This window comes from Lepisma saccharinum, chromosome 1 (genome assembly GCF_977018435.1).
Source record: "Lepisma saccharinum chromosome 1, izLepSacc3.1, whole genome shotgun sequence".
Lineage (NCBI taxonomy): Eukaryota > Metazoa > Arthropoda > Insecta > Zygentoma > Lepismatidae > Lepisma > Lepisma saccharinum.
The window spans coordinates 69866774-69894018 of NC_139229.1; the positions used below are offsets into that span (position 1 = coordinate 69866774).

Consider the following 27245-nt stretch of genomic DNA (forward strand, 5'->3'; position numbering starts at 1 on the left):
CGAAATATATTTTTAGGTACGTGCCTGGTTGCAAGAAACATGGTAACGTGGCAACGGTGCGTCTTCGTAATTGATTACTCACTGATCATCCCAACGTCAAGAACTGCCTGGCCGAAAGAGGGAAGGAGCCGTGTAAATGTAAGAAATGATAAATGAAGAGTCGATAGCGACGTCTTGTATTCCTTTCGACCTAATGAGCGGACATCTCCAAGCTTCTCCCTTTCTTCGAGAACAGACCGGTGACGTCATATGCGTTATCGCTAATGAATGCGTGTCGTGTTAACGATTTCACTCTCGTTACAAGTAATCCCCTCCCTGCACGAGTTTCATAAATCAGCCGCAAATGTAGGAAGCGCTACTTGAATATCCACGATTGACAAGAAATGTTGTAAAGTAATTGACAGATGATATGTTCTTATACACACTGCTCTAAACATGCAAATTTCATTTAATTCTGAAAGCAGAAGTAGTTCTCAGTGAAATACAACTGTTTAATTTTATTACAGTGGTGACCTCCAGGAAGATCGTCTGACCTCTCAGTTTTGGGAAGAAAACGTTGTGCTATCAATATGTAATTTCATCGTTCTTTTAAAGGAGAATTATTACCATGGTGCATATTGTGCCTTCACTTTACAACTTGGAAAAATCTACAAACACACACACCACACACACACACACACACACAGACACACACTCATATTCATTCATTCATTCATTCATTGTTTTCTGCCTAATTGGCAGGTTTTTCACTGCAATCTCCAGCTTTCCCTGTTCTCTGCCTTACGCTTCGTAATAGCATACGACCCAGTTAATTTAATATCGTCCATAAGCTGATATCTCTTTCTTCCACGGACTTTTCTTCCTTCAACCATTCCCTCCAAGGCATCTCTTAGCAGGCAGTTTCTTCTTAGACAGTGTCCTAACCAGTTTCTTTTCCTCTTCTTGATGTTCTCCAGTATAGATATTTTTTCACTAATTCTTTTCAGTACGGCTTCGTTTCTTACCTTGTCCGTCCATTTTACACGCTCCATTTTTCGCCATGTCCACATTTCTAAAGCTTCGAGTCGTTTCTCTTCATTTCTTCTCAACGTCCAGGTTTCTGCACCATACAGTGCTACACAAAACATTTCAGTAATCTCTTCCTTAGACCTATGTCCATGGGTCCACAAAAAAACATTTTTTCTTCTATTGAAAGCTTCTTTTGCTATTGCGATTCTCATTTTCACTTCTTGTTTGCAGCTCATGTCACTGCTTATAGTGCATCCGAGGTACTTGAAGCTATCCACTTGCTGGATTCTTTCACTGTTTGCTCTCACATTAATATTCCTTGGTTTCCGTCCTATAACCATTGCCTTTGTCTTCTTTACATTAATCTTCATCCCATACTGCTCACAGCTGCTGTTTAACTCTTCTAACATACTATTTATGGTTATTTCATCCTCAGCGAATAATGCCATGTCATCAGCAAATCTTATGCAGTTTATTCTTCTTCCCAATTTGACACCTCCTGTTCCCTGGAGGCAATTTTTCACTATATCTTCTAAATAGATATTAAACAAAGGAGGCGATAGGCAGCATCCTTGTCGTACTCTTCTTCCAATTTCACAGCCTTCTGTCATTTCGTCTCCTGTTCTCACTTTAACTCGTTGATTCATGTATAAGTTGCTTAGAAGTCCCCTCTCTTTCCAATCTACCCGAATTTTCTTCAGAATTTCTGAAAGTTCACTCTATCAAAGGCTTTCTCCAGGTCTACAAATACTACAAACACCTCCTTTCCTTTCTCTAAATATCTTTCCCTAATGGTCATACATACGTGTAGTATATATATATATATATATATATATATATATATATATATATATATATATATATATATATATAAAGGTAAAGTGTTCCCCTGTGCATAGCACCACGCCATGAAGGCGTATAGGGGGTGTGGGGGTAACGCCCTACACTTTCTTGATCCGGTCGTGAGTGGGGGTGATGTGATCAGCATCACGCCCCTGACCGCCTGTACCCCCCAGGGTTTCCCCCAGGTACCCATGTTATTCGACGCTGGGTGGGCGCCGGGGCCGCTTCCACCGTTAGAAAAGTTCCCGGATTTGAACCGGCCGGGGATCGAACCCGGGACCTTGAGCATGGTAGTCAGATGCTTTACCAACTGAGCCACCGCGGCCACCTATATATATATATATATATATATATATATATATATATATATATATATATATATATATATATATATATATATATATATATATATATATATATATATATATATATACACACACACACACACACACACACACACACACGCATACATGTATATATGTAATAATACGTAATGTATATAATTGTACATATACATATGTCCCTACCAATGGGCGCACCGAATGAGGGGAGTAGGGGTCAGACCCCTCCCCACCCTTTGGGGGCCATCATATTATTCAGAAACTTACTTTTTTCCCCACAATTGTATAATGGGAAATTTCTCATCCTTGTATCATTGTCAAATAACAGAAATCATTGTTTGGAACGGCACGTCAGCATTTATCACTCGTTGCACTCTTTTGTAGCACTTTCAATTTATCCCGTACCAAATTTATTGCTTGAGAATAAGAACCAGACCAGTTTTTCATATTTTTAATTTGGTTGAAGACCCTCCCCCCACATAAAATTCCTGTGTACGCCTGTCACCACCAACATTCATATGCAGGCCAGAACTCAGTCCGGGACTTCTGGCGAGATCGTAGGTCATAAAGCCATCATTTGCTGATCACATCACCCCCACTCACGACCGGATCAAGAAAGTGTGGGGCGTTACCCCCACACCCCCTATACGCCTTCATGGCGTGGTGCTATGCACAGGGGAACACTTTACCTTTACCTTTTTGTTTGAAATAAATTCTGTATGGTTTCATTGCAACCCTATTAAGAGTATTATTTTATTGATAATACATTTTCACTCAGCACCAACCCCCTGGCCACCAAAGCGTTGGTCTTCTTTTGAAAACAGTTTTTCATCTTTCGCGAACAGTTTTTGAAATTTTCTAAGCAGTTGTTCCGGTTTTCACAAAACCGTTTTTCGGTTTTCACTAAACCGTTTTTCGGTTTTCACTGAACCGTTTATTTTTTTGAAAACTGAAACCAGAAGTGTCAAACAATTTCAACATCACTACTAAATATATACACGCAGGGTGGCAATGTTGGGCTTCCATTTGGAGAAGTCAACAGATAATTGGTAAATTGTCCGTTTTCTATTCATAATGACAAAGCGCTCGAGGTCGTAACCATGGCAAAGGATCCACCACATGCGGAGCAGCGAGCAAGTATGATCGATGAACTCCGGAGATAATTATGCGGAGGGAGATAATAATCGCTGATTCTCACTTGTGAGGTCCTGATTTACATAACAACCGCGTCGGGTTTCCTCTCGCTTATTAAAAATCCTCCCCTCTTTACACGCGTGAAGCGCCTCATGCGAGTAACACAACGGTCCAAATAAGCATATCGAATTGCCGCAGTAATATCTCTTTGATGTTCGCCGCCTCGTCTGGTAATTCAGCTAATGAAATATCTGACCCTGGCGAGGTTGTCATGTCTTCTCGCTGGACGGACGATTCAATTCTGTTGACCAGCGGATCCAGCTACGGGGTGGGGTAATCCATGGTCACCTGTGGGTTGGTAGCAATGCGTCTTGTGGTATCCCTGCTCTGTAAGCGTTGAGACCTGGAAACTCTTGTGTGTGAGAGAGGGGAATTAACTCTATACTCTGTCCCCGGCTGTCTCTGGAGCAAGGCCGCGTATAGCGGCAAAGAAGGGGGAGGAGAGGGGAGGAATCGAATGGGCAGAGCGAAGCAGTACACATTTCCTATTTAAATATCATGGCTTTGGAAAACATTTGAATAGGACCATGATTCAGAGACAACACTAACACATCTCTAACTTGATTGATTCAGTTGGTGTTTTAAGTCCAGCACAGTAAGGCTAATCGGGACTGGACCTACAGTTTAAAGTGGGATCCGAACGAACCACTATGTGCCTCAAACCGAGTATCGAACCCAGGACCCCTTGTTTGCAAGGCGACTGACTACGCTACGACTGTCCTATCGGGGAGGCCACACATCTCTAACTTTTTATCTTTCCGTCTCTATATATTTCTGATTTGATTTCATTGATTCGATTCTTTTACTTCTCCTTTCTGCCACTCTAGGTTAATGGCGAAGATGAGGATGAGTGATGATGTGATGAAATTGATCAAGGGCTCTCACAATGAACACCCATGCCCAGGCCGGGATTTGAACCCGGGACCCTTGGCGTCGTAGAGCGCTGTGCTAACCACTCCGCCACAGAGGTCGCCCTATATCTTTTTCTCTCACGATTAGCCTACCTGTTCCAAAAGTGGACTTAACGCAAACATTCAAATTGAAATTCCAAATTTGGAGGCGACCTGGTTAGATCAATGGTTCTCAACCTTTGTCAGTCAGGGACCCACCTTGAAGGATATTTACACTTCATGGGGCCCATAAGCATGGGCGCCGGCACAATTACTTGTAGGGGTGTGCAACCAGTTTGTATCATATTTTTGCTAACATCGAGTACTTTACGCTTGCTTTAACAAATTACACATGATTCATTCTAGAAAAGTAATTTAAAAGACAAATTTACTCTAGTCTATTAACATGCTGAAATTGGGAGATACCGGTAAAAAACAATGGTACACAGAAAAAACTGGTTTGTTTGGAATTACCAAAAAAGTTTTGTTTAAGAATACCAAAAACATTGGTCACACGAAATATGGTACTCGTAAACAAAATGATACATATGTAGGTAAAGAGAAACAAAACGTTTGGTTAAATTTACTATATGTGCGTGAGCGTGCTTTCGAATTTGAAATAACGATTGTCCAGTTTCGTCGAGTGTAGTATGAAAGTCCCTTATCGAAAATTGAAACTCATGAAGATAGATAATTACTCGAAGCGAGTCATCGTGTTGTTGTGTAACCTAATATGCTGAAAAAAAAGCTCAAGATATATATACTTTATACTAATGTTTCCTGCAAAGGCCGCTAGATTGTACTGCCAAAAGTGTAGGAGAAACATAAGTTTTTGTACAACAAATAATGCTACGTTTGATTGTAATCATAGTGAAAAATTGTGCATTAATACCCTTCGAAAGACGTGTGAACATTAAAGCTACAAATTAGAGAAGAAAGTGCAGTGCAGTGAATAGTGAATAAAAGTGAATCTCCCATGACCAACCTTTTCGATTCCAGACTATATAACTAGGAGCTAAGTGTGACGAAGAAAAACAAATAAACTACAACGTTAGAATCAGTGATCGGTTAGTTCGTATGAACTCTCCAGCCTAATTATTGCCTATTTTTGTGGGAGCAGGAAAAGGTTTATTATCCATTTTGCCTTGACTCATCTTACTCAACAGGTCGCTAGGTGCCGTGGCTTGCCGCGAGTTGATAGCTTCCTAGAGATGAGGCCTTGCTCGAAAAGGTTTATTATCCACGAAGAAAAACAAAACACGCTCCAAAAACGTAATCGTGTGAACTTTCTATTGTAAATGTGTATTTTGAGATCGGTTAATTTGTACAAACTATCCAGCCTAGCTAAAATTAGCCAGATTAAGTAATTTTGAATAAATTATTTAACAAGTCGTTTGGTGACCTTAAATAAAAACATTTGGAAAGAGGGCAAATTTGGTAATTTTGACTAAATTATTTGGTTTTCCTAAACAAATGGGCTACATTTTGTTACATTTACGAAAATAATATTTGGTATTGGTAACCAAAAAATTGTTTACGACAAACATATAGAACTTAACCAATCTTTTGGTACTGGTGAACAATTGTTAGGTTGATGCCTATTTAAACAAACTAATTGTTCACCACTGCTATTTTTTTGGTTAATCCAAACAAACATTTTCCTCTGTAGAGCACGAGTAAGAGAAATGTTAAATTGTTAAAACAATATATCTTAGTAATGTAAATGTAATAGGATTTTAAGACAGAGTAAATATATTTTCGAGCCCGACTTCGCGACCCACCAAACGCACCCTCGCGAGCAAAGTGGGTCGCGCCCCGTAGGTTGAGAAACGATGGGTTAGATAGTTTGATCCATCACCGTCACTGTCGCGAAATCTCTTGCAGTTCGCAGTGGAAACCAGAATGAAAGACTGTGTTTTCAAACTTGCAGCTCGGACTGCAAGTCGCAAACTTCAGGGGAAGCTCTCGCGACCCGGTAATGAATGTGCATTTAACACATTTTATCAAGAACAGGGTGGCCACTCTAGGACCATGATGGAATTTCAAGTATAATTCCCGGTTTTTCAAGGCGTACTTCCAGAAGTTCAATTAATTTAAATTAAACGGTATATATGTATTTCAAATATTTAATTTAAGGTTCGCATAATTCCCGGAGTTTACATTTACCATTTCACATACTCAGGCTCGAAATACATCTACAAACATAAGTCACAAATTTGACAGGATATACTAAGCTAGGAAAAATTGTTAATTGTATAAGATTTTCAAACTCAAATTTACCTAATCAATAACAACAATAATAAATATGTATAAATTCAATGGGATATGGATTAATAAAAATTGGAATTTTTTTCTCGTCTACAGAGAAATATTCACGCAGAATTCCCGAAGCCAATAATTCACGCATAATTCCCGGAATTCAAGGAATTCCCGGTGAGTAGTCACCCTGAAGAAATAAGTAACAATAGTAATGTCAGCATAAAATCACTATTTGCAAAAATAAAAATTTCGACTGCTTCCCAAATCTTAATGATTACATGCCACACGACGCAGTGCTACCAACTCACAGGTGACAGTTTGCTCCGTGTAGCTGGTGAATTGGGGACGGGGGCTGTATCGGATCATTCCTTGGGGATGAACTTGAGGTTTCAGGGGAGGATGTTCCCAGTCAATTCGCATATTTATTTTATTACACTGGTCTGCTGCTGCATTATTATGCAGGTCAGGTCCGTACGTAGCCTTTTAATATGACGACCACTGTAAAGTAGCATGACGAGTCATTTCCTCCAAGTTGACGTGGAAGATGAAGTTACCAAAAAACTGGAATAATGGTGGCCATAAACGTGGATGAACGACATTCGTCCTCCGCGGAAAAATGTTTATGTTTATCACAGGGTAAAATTACGTCTGGAGGTTCCAGCGCAAGAAGAGAAGTGGGGAGAGAAAAACTGACAACGCCACGGACAGGAGACAACGAAATATTGCCACCGTAAAAATACCAAAAGATTTACTCCTGCGTGTAGCGTACACCTTTTGCATGGTGAGAGGGACTGGTGGATTCCACGGAGATAGAAACCGTTACGGCTTTGATGCGAGTCCAATTTGCTTTGAGGAAGGAAAAAACGTGGCCCCTTACAAGCGCTCGCTGTCAAAAGGAGAGGAAACATGCATTAAGCACCTCCAGAATGCACGGCAAGTACTTTTAATAAAGTATAATGGCCTGGTCTTATTCTCAGATCTTGTGTGGCTAACCAGGTAGGTAAATATCAAAGTTCAATAAAGGATGGGCGAGAAATTCGTAAAACTGCTATGAAGGTAACGTATTATACCGCGTAGGATGGGCAACTTCGCTACGAAACGATGGTCTGCAGTCCAGGTGGCGCTGGTGTGTCACTCGATTTTATGTTCGTACAGATACAATCGCTTCTTCTTCTTCTTCTTACTCGGTCAGGAATACACTGTGACCCGAAAGGAATCTTGTTTCAGTGACAAGTTCTTCCCTCAAGACTGTGACGTCCAATCTTCGTTGGGAATACTGTATAAACCTTCAAAGATCTGGAACGAGACAGGATGAAGTATGTGGACTGTGTAGCGCAGCGCTATCGGCTGGGTTCAGACTGGAGGGGTAGACGCAATCCATTGGTAAAAGCGCTGAAAATGGCATCTTCCCCTCCAGTGAAAAGAAACGGGGGGGATATTAGAAAACGTATATTTGGGACCAAGAACGTATTCAGAGGGAGGGTCCAGTAGACGCAAGCTCGCTCCTCCCAAAACAGTTTTGACGTTCTAGAATTGAACGATATTTGTATTTTGTTATCCTTTCAATATGTAGTATGGTTATATCTACCATGCTTCCATGAATATGAAAAGCATTGGCACTCCCCGATGGTCTAGTGCTAGAGTCGTCACCTTGTAATCAAGGGGTTCCGGGTTAGATATCTAGTGGAGGCACCTGTGGGTCGGATCAAAGTAAGTATATAATATAATTGAGGGTCGGATCCCACTTGAAAGTGTAGGTCCAGCCACGATTTCTGTGTATAATGTGGGCATAAAAATAAACTCCAACCAAACAACGCATTAGGTTTTTTTTTAATTACTTGTTTAAGACTTTTCGGATGGCGTTGAGCCTTTAGGTTCTTGACGATATTTACTCCCAAAATGGGTTTGCATACGCAGCTTTTTCCGGAACTAACAAAAGTGTTGTTACAAATTATATGTGTCGTTAATACTTGTGCTTCAAAATGATTAATCGGATTTCGAATGGTCATAAATTTGGAGTTTTCAACGCCAGAGTGACAAGTGATGCCTCACTCTGCAGGAAAAGTCATCGCAGTTCCTATCATATCTCTTAAGCGCTCTCTATGATTTCCTATAGATACAAGAACAACATCAAAGTAACAGTCGAATTCGTGTCATACTCACTCCAGCATGTCCAGCTACTTGACGGCCAAATAGGCTTTGCTCCGCGAGCGCTACTCACTTGATCACTGAGCGAACTTGAACCTTGATCGTCACAGGTTTGAGCCACAGAATACAGCGTTTTTCTGTTTCGATCTCGTGAGGCAAAGGGAAGAAGAGGAAAAGTATGAGGATGACGGGGTAGCGAGCCGCGAGTTGCGATGGCGACCAATGAGGAAATATTTATGATGAACGGCTTGCGATATAGCGTAATTAGAGAGGAAGTTCAAGTAACAGAAAGTGATGTAATATTCCAGTTTTTGTAATTGTATTAAAATGAAAGTGTTGTTTATACCAAATAATAAATATTAAATATAAATGTACACCGTAGTTTTCGAAAGTTGTGCAAGGGTGTGAAAATTTAAATTTCGACAGTCTTGTTCACATCAACTAATCTACGAGTTCCATAATTAACTGCTTTTCTAACACCGAAATCTTGTCAACTCGACGCAGCCACATTGATCACAGATTATTCGAAGGCACTGATATTTTGATCAATGAGCAAACAGTGTCAAGTATATGATCTGTCTGCTCAACGAACAAAGATCTTGCTCAGCGAGCATCGCTCAGATACTTGATGGGCCCCAGACCATCTTCTGCACATACATTAAGGATGCTGTGTACCTGCTACCGTTGGCCACGACTCTGAACTTCGCCCATGAATAAAGAATTTCTAAGAAATATCGCATAGCAACAGCTGTAGGGTCAGCGAAGACGGATAGTGCTGGAAATGGTTTGCAAAATCCCTCACTACTTCTGTCCAGCGAGAAATTAGTGCATTTTTTGGAAAATGATAGGTTTACGACACAAAGGCTTGATGACTGTAATTGCGGACATTGCAATTTCCACTCACGTTTCGTAGGCTAATGTTCCTCTTGTTGAAGGAAATGTTTGCTTTTGCTACAGTCATCAATTAGCTCGACATTTCGACCATTTTGACAGGTAATTACAGGACAGCCGACAGCTGGTTGCATCGCATGGGATTTTAATCACGGGTTCACCCATTCTGATTTGACTGTGATTTAATATTAAGATCTTTCCCAACTCCTCGGACACTTCATCATTCGCCATGTGACGGAAGATGGATTTGATTCGGTGTTTTATCTCCATAGTCCCTCATGGCTCCAGTGCTTACTGTATGACCTAGAGCCAGTGTGCAAACAGGAAGATCGGAATGATTGAGAGTATTCTTTTCATGGGTAATTTAACACACAGTATATTTGCCCTTCACACAATACGGGAATAAGCCCCGTAACTAAATGAAATTGAGGACACGCCCCTAAGGTTGTGTCCTAATTGCGAACAACTCCTGAATCGTCCTAATTGCGAACACATAAGAGCGAGAAATAATTCCATGTCCTAATTGCGAACACATGGAGCTGATAAACGTGTTTTGAAAAAAAACAAATAAGGATAGTGACCCAGAAAGACAGCAAAAATAGCGAATCTGATTTACTTATCATGGTATTCTATTTTAGCCTTTCAGTCTGCCAACATAATCAGACTGCCATTCGTGTGTTAATGTCTCGAAAACATCTTGGTGCCAAAAGAGATGTGGAACTGCCTCAACAGAATGCACCGGACAAATAATGCAGTGAAGGGATGTAACCACAAAATCAACGGTGAGCTAGGTAAGACACATCCAAGAGTGGAATACTTTATAAAAAGCTTAAAGACTGAGGCAGAAACGTCTAATGACATGATTCTTAGTATGGAAGTGAACCTGGAAGGTCTAATGCGGAAGAAGAAATATGTTTTATCGGACGAAAGGATAGCCAGGAGCACTAACGTGTGTAAGGAAACTGGTGATATTCCTCAATTTTTAAGAACAGTGTTATATGTTTCGAAATTTAGGTAAAGTTAATTGAGGACTAAAAGTGGTAAACGTTGTAAGTGCCAAAAGCGAAAGTGTTGGGAAATCGCATTGTTCCGCACATCAGCCCGTAAGAATGTGCACACTAGTGACCTCTTTACAAGCCCTTTGAACTACTTAGAGGGCTACCAGCCACATTTCACGTTTACCACATTATAAAGCATGGCACATTTCACAGTATAACGTGGAAAACGGTGTTTGAATTATTGTGACACTTACAGCGTTTACCAATTTTATTATTAATTGACGAAGCTCTTTCCAGTTAGGAATTGTGCAGTATATAGTCGTATAAAATAAGTCATACTTTTATTATTAAATTATGTATACTTGGACGACGACTTTAATCCTGTCGAATTTTCTATGTTCCAACTGTGACCCACGAGGCACTGACCAGTCTCAACTGTGGAAGTGAGTACCTTTAAAAAAATTCGTTAAAAAGGCACAGGAAGTGTAAGAAATTGTAGGTCCCAAGGCAGAAAAAATTGTTCGCAATTTGGACACAACCCTGTCAGGTTATTCCTGTTCAGGCAACATGTTTTCGCAATTAGGACTGTTCGCAATTAGGACTGTTCGCAATCAGGACTGTTCGCAATTAGGACTGTTCGCAATCAGGACTGTTTGCAATTAGGACTGTTCGCAATTAGGACGACACCGCACCTAACAAGAAAATAAAACAGGCCTGTTAAAAACTTCTTAATTCAATTTCTAAAACCGTTCATTCATTGCTTAAGAAAACAAACTAAAACTATACTATCTCTGAGGACTAAGATATCCTTACCTATTAAAAGCTGAGGCTGTAAAGGAGCACTGAGTACACACAAGGACAAACACAGAACAACACACAGCCATACAGAGGATTATTCTGGCCGTAGATCTAGGCGCCAGAGCCTCGTTGGCCTGCAGCATTGCAGTTACATGGGTGTACTGCGTGGAATTGAGGTTGACTTCTCAGAAGGTCACCCTTTACACCCCAGGAATGTCGGAACTTTTCTTGAGTGGGGAGAGAGGGGGGGGAGTTAAAGTTGATGAACAATATTTTCCAACCCCCTGAAGCTCGAAGACTAAAATACGAAATTAAAATCAATTAGAAACTGTGAATAAAATTGTTCACTTGAACAAGAAGATGGTGGTGATTCTGAAGTTTGCAACCTGGATGCCGTTGGCATGGCAACGTGGCTTCCTTGAAGACGCCGAGAACAAGCAAAATGGGTGTGTCTAACGGCGTTTACGAGGACCTAGTCTTCTAACTTCCTCTATAGCTTGGGACCACAGATATAGTCCAGATCTTGGGCATTAATACACACATATGGGGCATTCCAGCGTTGCGTGAGTGACATTCACACACACATAAAATTTAAAGTTCTAGACATGCGATTGAATTAAAATATTCATACTGCACTAATTCCATAGATTTATGAGGAACTTTGTGGTGTCTACTAACAAACAAATAAAAAAGAACCGTGAATATGATGACATAGCCTGAATGCATGAAAGCAATGTGTTACGTGTGTGACGCTTGAAAAATGTAGCAAAGTTTGACTTCATTTATCTGTGAAGCATATAGGCTGTGGATGCTAATAATTTTTGGTCGTGAAACATGAAAATTATATGCATTGACAAACATTTAACACTTAATGCAATTAAAAAACAATAATAATTTCCAGACTGATTTATTTGGTTAAGAACCTTTTCTGAGAGGAATATACGCATTTTATAGTGGCTTTTTTGACTGTTTTAGTCATAATTGCCTGTTTCCAAGGTAACTTCTTTTTGGATGCCTAATCTGGGAAAAATGATGAAAAATCTATCAATGTTCATCACTTTTAGTACCTGTGTTGAGAATGTTTAGTGCCTATCGATCCCGATCCTGGTTATAAGCCCTTGTTACGTGGCCTAGATGGACGAAATGCATTGTAAATAGTTGAAAGTATTAATGAAAGATGGCAGCACAAGCGGCTGAATGTAAATTATATTACTAAACAAGTGAAAGGAGATAGAATTGATTATATGATTAATAATTATTAGGAACCGGATTCTCAGGTTTTAACCTATTTAATCCTTACTTGGTAACGTCACTATTCCAACATTTAGCCATTTCTTAATGAAATACATGAATCCTATAGGTCCTAAAAACGGCTAAAAGGAGTTAAGATCCTAAAAAAGGCTAAATTGAACTTTTCAGCTAAATAAATGTAAAATAATAAAAAAATGCTGAAAGTTTTTGTTTCATCAGAGTGAACACATTGTTAACTGTACGGCAATATGAAAACGTATTCTCTCCCCCCCTCTCCACTAATTATTATGGAATATTATGGTAAAAACAGTGAGAATTCTTTAAATGTATGATGATGAAAGATTTTGTTTCCCTAAGTTATTATTATTATTTCCATAATAAAATATAAAATAGGGTAAATTATTGGGTGGGATCCAGCCCCACAAGCCCATACAAGTTGGCGCCACTGTCCTCAGTGCATTTGCCACTCCAATGTTCGCCAATTTTCAAATTGTGCTGCGAGACCTCTCTCTATACACGTTGATAAAACACCTAGTTCCAATAAATGCCTGTAGATGGCAGGAGCGCCGTAATCTTGGGAAAGGCCGAATCGAGAGTTTCGCCAGCAGAGAAAACGAAGCGAAAAGAAAACAGACCGAGCGAGCTCAGGGCCTGAGTGGGTTTCTTCGTGACAGCGCCGATGAATAACAGGCCACCCATGTTGAGCGTCCGTCCATTCATTGGAGCTGGGAGTGAAGGGTTTCGGGCCCTCCCGACGCTACGCCATAAATAATAATTCATTACTCCTGTTTGCTTTCAATGTGGAAGCAATTCCTCCTCACTTGCCGAAGAAATGTCCTCTCTATTCTACACACCCCACCCCCTCCCCTTGCACAAAGAATTTTAAGTGCATCGGGACTCTCACGATGACAAAGGAACAATTTGTGTTGGAATTTCTGCTGTTACCGCAAATTCCTTTCTGCTTCCTCTTTAGGTTTGTGGTTTCTTGAAAGAAGTTAATTTATTCAGTGGTGCGGCCACGGGGGAGGGTGAGAACATTGCCCCCCGCCCCAACCTTGAACAGAAATTAGTATACAGTGGGCTAAGGGGGGGGGGGGCAACATTTGATGTAAGAAGCAAGACAACAGCAGTGGCGTATGTTGGTTTTAACTAGTGGGTAATCTCAGACACTTGATTCATCCACCCACTCCTGAAGTCTCCCTGCAAATTTACCTCAACATTCATACAGGATTTACGAATGTATGTGTGAAAAATGTTACCTTATTGTTGCAACCACTGTCGAATAATTGTTGTGATTGCACTTGCAGTTAATCTACGTTTAGAATTTCAAACAATAAAACAAGATAATATAATAAATCTATAAGAAAAACCTGTAACAAAGAATATGAAAGGAATTCGGTAGTGAAATAAAAACCCTCAATATTAATTGAAGTGTAAAATTCAAGTTACCCCAGTACCCAGTTACTCGTGCATTCCTGATTTTTGTTTTTATACACGGAAGTTTGAGTTCAAGACCTGTGGTACAAGAGATTCTACTGGCCTACCTACATTAACTATTTGCAATTTCTCTGGAAAAGATCCCGTTCCAAATATTTTCACACGAAAATATTATATTATATCCATTGCCTTTAACTTTAAACACAGCACTAGCACGAATACTAAACCACCAACATCTAAACAAATATTAAATTCTCGAATCGCTACAACACGCATTCAATTCCCTGCGCCAATCTTCTATTGTGGTTCCTTACTGCTTGACACAGACTTCATATTCCCTGCGATGCGCGAGGTTCTATAAGTTGGAATCATTGCGATTTTTGTTTATATATTTTACATTCAAACATCTTTTATCATTATGATCATTATTAATCTAGAGAGGGGGGAGAAGCAACTTAAATTACCTAATATATGTGTACGTATATATATAATTTATTTCTGATAGCTTTCCCTTTTAAAAATTATTCATTTCTGTGAAAGAAGTACTCTCACTGGTTTTGAAGGCTACAAAAAAAGTAATCACGCATTTTAAAATACAAAAATGAATAAAAGTAAGCATATAAATAGTTTAATTACTTCATTAATCGATATATTAAATTGTTATTTGACGCCGCTCTTCTGCCACTTTTGGCTAATCACTACGAGTGATGATATGAAATTGATGAAGGGACATTTACAAAGAGCACCCATGCCCAGCCCGGTATTCGAACCCTGGTGCTCTGGCGTCGTAGGGAGCTGTGGCAACCACTCCGCCACAGAGGTCGGTGTAATTTCTTGAATTTCTAGTTAAATTTTTAATTTATTTAATTACCGTCATCTTCAATATTAAAGCTTTTTTTTTTTCCTATGACAATATCTGTTGAAATAGCAGATATCAGGAAGACAAAAGCAAATGTAAAATGAGAATTAACATAGAATTGGTTCGCAAATGTTGTCGCATTTCCCTGTTTTTCGCGCACTTTCAGATGTATTTTCTCTACTTTCCTTTTCAGTACGTAATTTGCGAACCCAGAATTCTGTTTCCTGAGAAATTTCCCTGTCGTAAACAACACAGCTCCTACGATACAAAGGCCATCGGGGAAGAATGACAGAAGAGGGTGCCAGCCGAGGGAACGGCAAAGGCTCTGGGGTGGAGAGTGCGAGCCGGTGGAATCTCACCCTGACGTCACCAGATTCCACCAGCTGGAGAAAGTGGCTGAAAGCCTCTCGGACATTCAACGGCAAACGTTTGAAAAACATTCGCGCACTGGAAGTAAAGAAATATGCGAATTAAAAGATTGGTTCGGAAGAATATTGGGAAGAAATAAAAAACAACTTTTTTTAAAAATTATAGTCGGGTTATCTCCGATTACCTAGGTGACCTAGAGTATACGCCGCTGGACAACAGAGACAAATTGTGTATTCCGTTGACCGATGGAGCAGATTTTGAAATTTACAATCCGCAAAACCCTAAAGCAGCATAAGAAAATTATTAATCTTGTTAGGGTAACGTTCCTTACAGCTTAACCAATATAATTGATTGATTGATTTGATGTTTTAAAGTCTGCTTTATGCACAGTAAGGTTAACTGGGACTAGACCTACAGTTTAAAGTGGGATCCGAACACTATGTGCCTCCACCGGGTATCGAACCCGGGATCCCTTGATTACAAGGCGACGACGCTACCACTGCGCCATCGGGGAGCCAAGATAAGAATGACCCCGAAAAAGTCGAGGACTATTGTGCACAGTCATTTGATTTTTTACTCTCGCTTCCTCTTCCCTCGTGTCTGTGAACTCTGCCAATAGCCTACAGCGCCACAGGACATTCTTATATTGGCCAAGCTGCACAAATTCAAATTAATATTTAGGGAATTATTCTTCTCATTACGAAATAAACATATCGAAACGAGGAGCTTGATTTTTTTTTTTACGAAAGTTCATTTATACATTAATATTAGATTGGTAAATAAGTTATCGATCGGTACTTGCCCCCCTTCCCCCACACAAAAATTTGTGGTTGGGCCTGTGGATTTATTTGCTTCTAACAGGTGGCGATTTAGGCATGAGTTCGCCACTGAAGGTTGCTGATTCGAATCCCACCTGGACGTTGGCCTACCTCATCGTCGCGATCAACAAAAAAAAATGCGACAGAGATAGAGAGGAAGGGAGAGAGATGGAGGAAAGGAGAGAGAAACAATGAAGGAAGAATGAACTGGAAAGAGAATCGGGGTGAAAACCTGATTACTTTTTATGCTTAAATTCGTACAATTCGTATTAGACCTATCACACAATGGATTGCTCAACCCCCCTCCCCGCGTTCTCCAAGAACCCCCAAGGCACCCTTCTAGGGATCACTATGACTTTTCAAAACGCCATCATCCGACCCACCCTAAGGGTTTTCATGTGATAACGTACGATATTTTCACGATTTGATCGACGTTTTGAAAACATTACACTCTTACGATGTTGGGGATGCGTTGAAACCGTAAAAATTACACGCGTCGCTTGAGGATTTCATTACTCGAACGTGGTCTTGTGCGGCTTGTCATTCCGCTACGGTGTGAAACGTTACTCTTGATTGGTTCGTTCCCAGCTACATAGTATGTCGCGTGTCGGTAGAGTCTGAAAGGGTCCATGTTGCTTGTCGCTTCGATGTGAAATCCTCCTTTTCTCTTGTCGCTCGAGCCTGGCCGTTTTCTCATAACAGTGCATCGTGCCGCCTCGGCCTGTTGTTGGTGCATTCACAGTGAATTTTTTGCTGTAGACTTTAGGGGCCCATGTCACTTGCCGTTTCGGTATGAAATTCTCGTGTCGCTTTGGTCTGACAGCTCCTTAAAGCTTGACGCGCACCGAGACGCGGGAAGCACGTCAACAGAACGGAACAGTTTAGCTTCCGGCATCTCAGTGGGCCATAACCCTCAAGCTAACCTGCAGACTTCTGACCGGAAATCCCGTGTTTCGGTTCCGCACGTTCCCCTGTAGTAAGCGTTACACCGTTTGATTCCAAGAGAAGCAGACAACAGAAGTTCTGTTGCCGGATTTTTCCGTGTTTCCCAGCGTCTCAGTACCAGTGATGTGCAGTACATTATAAGTTTACGTGTACATGCGTTGTCTACACGTAATCTACGCGTAGATTACATTGGGTTGTAGTTTACATAGACTACGTAGACAATCTAAAGTGCATTAAAATTAATTTTCAAGGCTTTCATGAAAGGAAAGTCACATTTTCAACTATATTGGTTCCTAACGAACTGAAAATAATCCTATTTACAATACAATACAGTAGAGCGTCGATTATCCGAACGTCGGTCAACCGAACGACCGCTTAACCGAACTGTGTACTCGCTCGCACCTGTTACTCTCCCACCCTACCGTCCATCATCCCCTCACTCCCAAACCAAGTTTCCCACAGTAGTCGCCGCACTGAGCCACCGCTGGCGGAACATTGCTTCTAATGCTTCTAATAATTTTGTGTACTGTGTGTATTGTTCATGCAAAATGCGTATGTAATATGTACATATTTACTGTACAGTACTTCTTTTTGGCAAATAAACATGTACAGTTCGATTATCCGAACAAACCAGTTTTCCGAACACCCATGTCCCCCAATTACTTCGGATAATCGACGCTCTACTGTATTTACATTTCTCTTCTCTTCTCTCATCAACTATGGAGGAAGATAAATAGTATGCAAAAATACAACAGATGGCAGTCGTGAGACAAGATTAGTCTCTTTCCCATAAAACACTAGAATATTTCCTATGTTAGGTTTTTTCCTAGGTGAGAAATTATTCGAATTTGGAAGGGAGCGTATAAAAAGTTCTCCTCACACATCAGCAACTGATACGCAGTATAATTTTGTTTTACTTCCACGGCGCCCTTTGCTAAGTTATCACCTTTCGCCATGTTGTTTACATAGAGTACGTCATCTACGTGTATAAAATAGTCTACGTGTAGAATGTAGACTATCGTTATTTACGCGTAGACGCGCATCACAGCTCAGTACGCTAGGTCCTTTAGGCAGCCTTCAGTCCGAAGCGACACGTGCTACTTGGAAACGAACGTTCAGAAATAAATGCAACGTTTCGTACCGAAGCGACGCAACAGACTGCACGAATGGCAGCGTCCTTTGGCGCTTTAATGTGAATCCCCCGTCTCAAAGTTCAGTTCACTCTGAAAAATCCACTTCAAACTAGCGCCTCCCCAATGGTGCAGTGCTAAGGTCGTCGCCTTGTAATCAAGGGGTCCCGGGTTCGATACCCGGTGGAGGCACATAGTGGCTCTGATCTCACTTTAAACTGTAGGTCCAGCCCCGATTAGCCTTGCTGTGCAATAAAGTAGACTTAAAACAAACACCAAATCAATATCAATCAATCTACTTCAAACTCTAGGTGTCCTGTCCGTGCATCAAGCGGACATGAAAACACACTTTACCACAGCTTAGAGAAATTATCGGTTTTAGCTTGAACGTCTGTGGATTTGAACTCCATATAACTGAGAGAAATTGGCATGCTTTGTTTTGAGTCGGTGCCAAGATAAATACACCTGTGCCGTAATTCATGGCATACAGAATTGGAACAGTGTAGAAGAGAAATGAATAAGAAAGAGAGAGAGAGAAAGAGAGGAGAGGGTAATTATGAGTCCGACGAAAGCAGTTTCGGTCCTCCATACCTCTCGCTTCGATCAGCACTTGAGCAGGTTTGCATACTTCCAGGAGCAAAGGATGGGGAAATTCCTGGAACCTCAAGACTTCCATGTCGTTCTTCAAGACTTCCTCGGTGTAGGATGCATTCGCTGCATGAAAGCCACGTCTGTTGCTCTCTAATTGGGAGTTTGAAACATGAGGGATCCCTCCCCCCTCTTGCCGACCGTTTCAATTACTTTGTGCCAAGTCGGGGGAAGCAAGATGAGAAGTAAATGATGATTATAGGTTGCGGGATAATTTGCTTGTGTACCGAGAGAAGAGTACGAACTCATGATCTTGAAGTTGTGAAGCTGATCTCTGTTATGGCATGAAACAAAGAGACCTGGAATCAGATTGCAGTCCACTGATCAGAAGCGTAAATGGAAGATGATATTCGACTGTGAACTGTCGGCCTCCATGACGGAGTGGTTAGCGTACTACGACGCCAGGGGTCCCGAGTTCGAATCCCGACCTGTCCACGGGTGTTCTTTGTGTTCCTTCATGAATTTCATCATATCATTACTCTTGCGAAGTAAGATAAACCATGTCTATCAATCGATTGTGACCTAGGGGCTCCTCGATGGCGTAGTGGTAACGACGTCGCCTTGTAATCAAGTGGTCTCGAGTTCGATTTCCCATAGAGGCACATTGCACAGTGGTTCGGATTCCACTTGAAACTAGTTCCAGCCCCTAGCCTATCTGTGCAGAAAGTTGACTTCAATCAATCGAGTATGAATTCCATCGTCAGACAGCTCGTGGAGGGCCTTTCTGAGGGACTCGTTTTAGTTTCCTGATTGCCGACCTCTGTGGCTAAATGGTTAGCGTATACCTTGCCATAATCCCACGTAAAACATTGGCGTGCCATGTCTGCTTTGTCTGCTCTAAAAGTAAAGTGAATATAAACAAATACACGTGGTTTGTGAGGAATCCGGTTGGTTACTTCGATGGCTTCTGTGCTGGAACCTTGCGCGTAAGAATATAGTGCACATGATAAAGCCTTATTATTCGGTGTGGGTGCTATAGGCAAATTTGGACTGGACGTAGAGTTTGTAGTTGGATCCGAACCACCACGTGCCTCCATCGGGTATCGAACCCGGGACCCTTTGATTATAAGGCGACGATAGGTATGTGTGCGTGTGTGGGGGGAGGTCTTGTACTTGCTGTAACGATAGTTGAAGAAGAAGCTTAGCCTTTGAGATCTAGACGTCAACAACAATGAGGTTTCTAAGTAGCCCAGTTTGCTGGTGACAGTGGCGGAGTGGTTTGCTTAACGCGTTACGAAAGTGTTGATGTTTTGATATGAGGGGGGGGGGGGGTGAGGTTGAGGATGGTATTCCGCAATTAAGGAAGATTTCATGAAGCATCCGCCCAGATAGGACAGTTTGCTCAGGCATCCTCTGCCTCCATATTGAACCATACAAACATCCACCTACTTACCTATCTCCAACTCGATCAAGCAGAATCCAGGATCTGAAAATCCAAGTAGGATTTTCCACCTCAAGCATTACCATTATTCAGTTCATCACTTCATCAATCATGCTCGTAGTCACGTTTAACTCAAAACGTAGAAAAGGAACGGAAGATAACAGAAATATGTAGATAGTAACAAAGTTGTTTTTTTTAACAAATTTAAATTCGAGAACGTTGATATCTTAGATTTGATATGATTTATTTGTTTCATTTTACTTCACTTTGCTGCTACTTTTGGCTAATCGCCCCAAAGGATTGTACTGGCTGTGAGGAGACGCCAGAGCCTCGTTAGTCTGCAATATGGAATGCAGGGTGTATTACGTGCGAGAGAGGTTGACATTTTGCTGTCTTCGCTACACTTCGCTGATATCTTTGAAATGAAATGTTACGCCCGCATCTGAAGGAATTTCAGTCTCGGAGATACGAATGAGAATCCTATGCGTTGACTTGAGTATCACCCTGCATCTGCAATCTGTACTGACGGATTCTTTGAAATGTTCGCCCCCAAAGAAGTAAAAAATAAGAGAATGTCATGGATTCAAGGACAAAAGACAGTGAAGATGGAAAGAAAATGGCAGCTAATTGTAGCGGACAGACTGAAAGCTGTAATTCTTATGGTTACGTCACTCACGCACCCCGTTCGTTGACTTGGCCAATCCCACGGGTCTTGAAAGAATGTCAGGTGATGAAGTGGTCAGTATTTTGCTCCGCGTGACTGTCCGGCGGATAACAGAACTTTAAATTTTGCTTCAGAGGAAAAACACTAACATTTTTTTAACAAAATAATACATTCTACTTGAATCGTCTTTGAAAGTGCTAAAATCGTGTTTTCAGAATTATTCTTATGTGGGATGTGAGATAGTTAGGAGGGGGGGAGTGGGGGAATAGTGTCTGTGGGGATAGTCCCTACGGGCCTCAAAAAGGGGGTGAAACATTTATTTTCTATTTTTGTTTTATTTAGTCACATTTATGCCTCTTTTGGCTAATTCCGACGATGAGAGTGAGGAATTATAAAACGAAATTGATGAAGGGACACTGACACAGAACAGCCACGATGCCCAGACCGGAATTCGAACTCGGGAACCCCTGTGAGTCGACCAATTAACGCATTCGGCCACCAAGCCGGCGCAAATTTGTGTGCATGGCTAATAATGTATTGATTTGAATGTAATAATAATATTGATTACTTATTATATGAAAAACACACACATGCAATATATGTGCCATGTGAAGTCGTACTTGTATGGCAGAAGTTTGTAATACATATGTATTTCTACCTAATATGTATAAGAACAACGAGAGGATACTTCAATAATTTCAATAAGATGAACAGCGACGGGTCAATCTTTATGAAATATGGCAGTGACTATTTTTTGAATAATTGTAACAGAAACATCATTAATATAACGTAGATAAACTTCGCCGTACGCATTACACTGCACCATGAAGGCTCGCATAAGGGGATGTGGAGGTATAAGGCAGCACACATTTTTATCTCGGACATTTTTGGAGGTGATGTGATCAGCACCACGCTCCTGCTGCATTTACCCACCAGGTACCCATTTATTTGAGGTTGGATAAATCCCAGAGCCGTTTTATGCAGGGACAAGATTGGAAAATTCAGAAATCGAACCAGGGATTCCCGCGTGGAATCAGACACCCTACCGACTACACGACCGCGGCTCCTAGACACATTATTAGGTTTACATTTAATTTGGTCTATATTTCAGCAAGAACAACAGATAAATAGAAGGAACTGATTGTTATCTATGTGGAAAGTTTAAATCATTAGATTGGAGGTTTTTTTAATATTGAAGTAAAATGTTCTCTAAAAAATAGAAAATTATGGAGGGCATACTGCTGACGTCGGACGAAAATTTCCTATGTGGAATTTTTTTCTACATCGTTATTTCACCGAAAATAACATTATTTCGATGGAAGCTTTTGTCTTATGTCGAAGGGTATTTCCTACACCGAGGGATAATTTTCTACGTTGTGGGAATTTTTTGGAAATCAACTCTACATTGAGGGAAAAATTTTCTTCATGGAGGGAAATTTTGTGCCGAGCGTCCACGGCTGCATGAGCAGCGCACAAAAGTACGAGCGGACCGGACCACCCACGAATGCTCAACCGACCCGAGGAGAAGGAAAAAAAAGCGAGTCGGAGCCTACAGCTGTAATTGGTCGAGGGGGAAACCAGTTCCCGATTCGATCCAGTGTTAGCGAGGCAAACGGCTGGAATGTTTGGGAAAGCGTTGCCTGTGACATGTAACAGATATTGCTACTTGGTAATCATGTGAAGCAATTTTTCCCCGGCGAAAACGTTCTTCATTTGTCTCGTTTGTACGCTCGGCCCCGTCGCGAATCATGATGTGTGTCACGATAGCTTTTGTGAGACATGCGTTGAATGGGACAGGCGTTTCGTGAAAAACTTGCGAACTCGTTCGAGACTTTGGTTGGCATATTTGAAAAATTTACCGAAACTGAATCTACTTTAGTCTCTATTCTTCAGACCAGGGTCCGAAATCATTGAAGACTGGTGGCAAATATATATTAATTATTATATGATATACATATTCATATTCATGTTATGAAACACATATAACGGAATTAATTTGTTACTTTTTCATATATCACATGTGTATTTATAAAGTAATAATGTAATTCTTTCACCAACTGGTTAAAGATGGTAATAAATTACAAAATAGTTGAAATAGTTTTATTTTGTATAAGTTTTTGTTTATTCTTTGCACTCGATTAATATGAATCTTTTCAGTTTGTTTACACATGAAATTTTCCAGCGAAGGGAAAATTCTCTCCATTCAAAATATTCGGCGAAACGGGAATTCCCCTTTCGCCGAAAATTTTACTTGGGTGAGAAATCTAACAATGCGCCTCTGGACCATTCGGCAAAACGGGAAGACACAATATAAAATGCCCCTTTTCTCCCCTCTTCCGAATCCTATCCTAATTTAGCGGCAGCCCCATTTCACTGCAACGTAGTGCTGGTTGCATATGTTACAGGTTATTTTTCAATTCTTCAAATGAAGCTGAAAATGGAATTGTGTCATCCCTTCCTTTCTTGTGGGCATTGGCGCTAATTTACTATGTTATCTGGAAGGGGTGCTTCGGAGACAAGATCAAGCTGTTTGTTGAGATTTGTCGACATCAGATCGAGAACGAACGAACGTCGTCTGTAAAATCGAGACGAGGCTCACACTTATAGATTGCCCCATCGTAGTTATTTATCGTCGCTTTTCTGCCACTTCTGGCTAATTGAGCCGATGATAAGAACGAAATAGGTCAACATGTTTCAACACGGCGGAGTTTATATTCACAGATCTTGCAAAGCTTCATAAAATGCACCTGGGTCTGTGTTGATGTGCGTTAGAGACGCCTGATTAGGTCCCCCACCCTCCCTAGCCATGTGCTTAGCGCCTTCTAACATGTGATGCGAGATGTCCGGGTTCCATTCCCGGTTCCCTATCTTTCATGTTGACAAATTTACCGCCTCTCTCCTTCTTCCCTTTCGATCATTCTACGCGGCTGCAAAATAAGAGTCCGGGTCGGGGTTCGAACCAAATGTCTCATAATAATACTAATACTACTACTACTAATGTTTAAATTAAAATAATTATAATTATATTTAATTAATTGAAATAGTATTAATTAAAATATTCAAATTAATTAATATTGTATTTTTATTGCATGAATAGGTAAAAAGACTGTATAAGTGATATAACAGCACAGCACGTATTCATTATCTAGCTTACGTGTAGTTTAGGTCGGCAAAATTTGTAAAAAAAACTAACTGCCGTGGTAAGGAAATTAATATCAAATAGATAAAAATTGAATATTTATTGAATCCAGTTGTAAAAATAAAAAAAAGTAAAGTGCTCCCCTGTGCTTAGCACCACGCCATGAAGGCGTATAGGGGCGTGGGGGTAACGTTAGATCCAGTTGACGAGAAGTAATGTTCCTGGTAAAATTTGATGCATGCTATTATAAGTAGTAATAAATCTTCTTTGGTACTGTCATTAAAAATCGTACCATCCCAATATAATCCTTGCCTTCGAATAAGTTGGCGGAAATAAATAACCCTCGATTAAACAAGTATATTTTCATTATTTAATTCTAGTTATTTTATTTTTCATTATTTAATTGTTGTACTTTGTAAGTCTTTCTGGAGGGATCCGGATTCCTGGACCCCCCTAAATACGTCCTTGGTACCGAAAACACCAATGCAGCAGAACGGATGTATAAATGACCATAATACGTAATAGGGATAGCACGGTCTGCAGACAGTTGACAACATTCACATTACTCAATATGAAATATTATTCTTATTACAAACAACATTGTACCTTCTTTCCTTTTCCTATTGGAATGAATTAACAAAAAAATTGTAGTAAACAATTACGGACAAACGAAAGCGTGATTTCGGAACTCGGGATATTGGCAAGATTAATGCTGCTGGAGTAGAAATAAGCTGAGTTTTGGCGAGAGAAGATAAAGTGCTTGAAGGAAGTAACGCCAGGAAGAGGACTGTAGCTCACAGGGATGACTGTCCAGGGCGTCGCTTTCGGGGGCACCAAACCCTCTTGAGCAGCGCCAAAACTTTATTTCTGATTATATAAGCGTGGCTATTTGTTTTAAATTGGATTTGTGTAGACAAGACTTAATTGAAGTTACAGCTGCATAACATAGTAAGTACTATATTTCAAAACCATGTAGCAATTTAAGATATGAGATCACCGTTCTTTTGATATCATTATGTAGGTATTACATAAATACATGTGATATTTAACAGTAACTCGTGAAGTATTTAAAAAATAAGGCTATTATTTTTCCTTATATAACATGGTCAATATTTTCTGGAGGGGTGGTGGAAAGTAGGGGCCAGGTAGAAAGTTGGAGGAGGGGGTGGCAGTGTAGAAAATAGGGAGGTCACCAAACATTCACCTCGCCGGGGTGAAAATTTTATCTTGAGTAACCCCTGTAGCTCACGCTAAGCACGGATGGATATAGACGAAAAATATGTTTGAAATGTGTAAAGCAAATGATCTCTAATATCCGGGTTTGTATCATGGTTTGTAAACCATGAATTTTGTAAACCATGATTTCGGGGGGGGGGGGGGGGCAGAAAGGCAGCGAGATCCCGGGATTACATTCCTTAATCGTGAGGTACTAGATACATTATCACTTACATCAAATTTGAAGTCAAGTTATGTGTCATCGTTAGTTATATTTTTAATATTTTTACCACATTTTAAAATATCTCACTTTTAAAATTTGAAAGCAATATCCCCCGAGATGTAAACAGAGCCCCCGGTCTCCAACCCCCACCCCCAATCTGGGCCTGGAAACCAGCGATCCAGAGTTTTATAACGCCAAGACGCCCACTTATACCTTACTCGCGAACCGAGGAGTCCTTTATTGTTTCATAAACAAAGTAATAACAGTTTCTGGTCCGCTAACGTGTTAATTAATCGAGTGGCTTTGTGCAAAACTAATTGTTGCGCGAAGCGAGTAATTGTATGGACGTGTCCGGCACTAAACAAACGTTAAGGTCTGTCTCCATTCTTTTGTTTTTCTCGACGGCAGAGGTGGAGGGACATGTAAAATCACAATCGTTAAATGAGAACCAGTTGCAGCTTTTAATACCTATAAATTTTGCGCTGTAAATGTCAGAACGAGAGCAGAGCAGAAGCAGGGATGTTGTTTTAAAGTTTCAGTGATTCACAAGAGGACTTGTGGCTCAAGTTAAGACAAAAAAATATTATATTACTGATAGGATAACGTTGCGGGAAAGCTGCGCAATATTTCGAAAGCCAGCTCGGCTATTTACTTGTTTAATGATTCTACCATTCGGGGTAATCACGCAGGGTTTTTCTTTTTAGGAGTTGGAGGGACTACTCTTGCCTTCCGGCGTAACCTTTCCGACGGAACATGCCTTTACCCCCATTTTCGTGGCCACGTGTGTGGTCCTCTACTTCGGAGACCGTTGCTAGGCAACGGGAGAAGTGGCGTGCAGACAACGGCCAATCAGCGCCCGGCACAGTGCACCATCAATCAGAACTCGGCAACTTTCGTGGCGGCTCGATCCTGGAAGTGTGCGTGAGTTCCCTTGTGTACGTCAGTGTTGCCATGTAAGCGTACGTGTCACTAGGCACAGGGAAATTTCGCATGTGGGATACCTTTCTGCAAAGAGAGAGGGATTTTTTTCCAGTCGAAACTGGGATGACACGCGGACATTTCTTGATATTTAGGATGATTTTTTTTTTTTTAATTCATATCGAATTGTCAGTAAACCAGAACAGGGTGTTCATTTAAGTCTTTCTATCTCTAGGTTATTCGCAACGATGAGCAGTGGCGTGTCCAAAGGGGGGTTATGACCTCCATAACCCCCCTTTAGACTAGTATCTCTAAAAGAAAGAACGTCAAAGACAGGAAAAGATGGCAAAATGAAGGCTGGCTACTAAAAAAGTATACGTAGGCGGTAGGACCCCCCCCTTCCTTTCGAAATCCTGGGCACACCACTAAATAGTGACACCAGCAACTTTCTCGTAGAGAGTTACCAGTAGAGCACAGGCAGCAGGCAGATGGCGGGTACACAAAAATCCTCAGAAATTTAATATGATAATAATGATGCTATTATTTATTGGTAGTCAACATATTTCTTCCCTAAAAATCAAAGGGTACCTGGGGCCAACCTGGTAAAACCACGGCTCTTCTGTTAAATCTTTACATGAGATTCGAACGCGTCACTCCGTGTTTCAAGGTGCATTGCGCTAATCACACAACGTAGCTCGTCAAATTGTCACGATTCTGGATTGGAATCCCGAATTAAGCTTGGTTCTTTTGCGATTGTTCCGCCAATATTTTGATCAATCCGTAACCATAAATAGAAAGAACGCGGGGAAAGGAGGGTTGGTCCAGTGTGTGTATATATATATATATATATATATATATATATATATATATATATATAT

The 27245-nt window shown here is 40.7% G+C and overlaps 1 protein-coding gene across 1 annotated transcript in view; it reads left to right on the top strand.

Annotated features, from left to right (window-relative positions):
- Positions 1–27245, top strand: part of ptc (protein patched) — a 129212-nt gene that overhangs the window by 16168 nt on the left and 85799 nt on the right. The window lies entirely within an intron of this gene.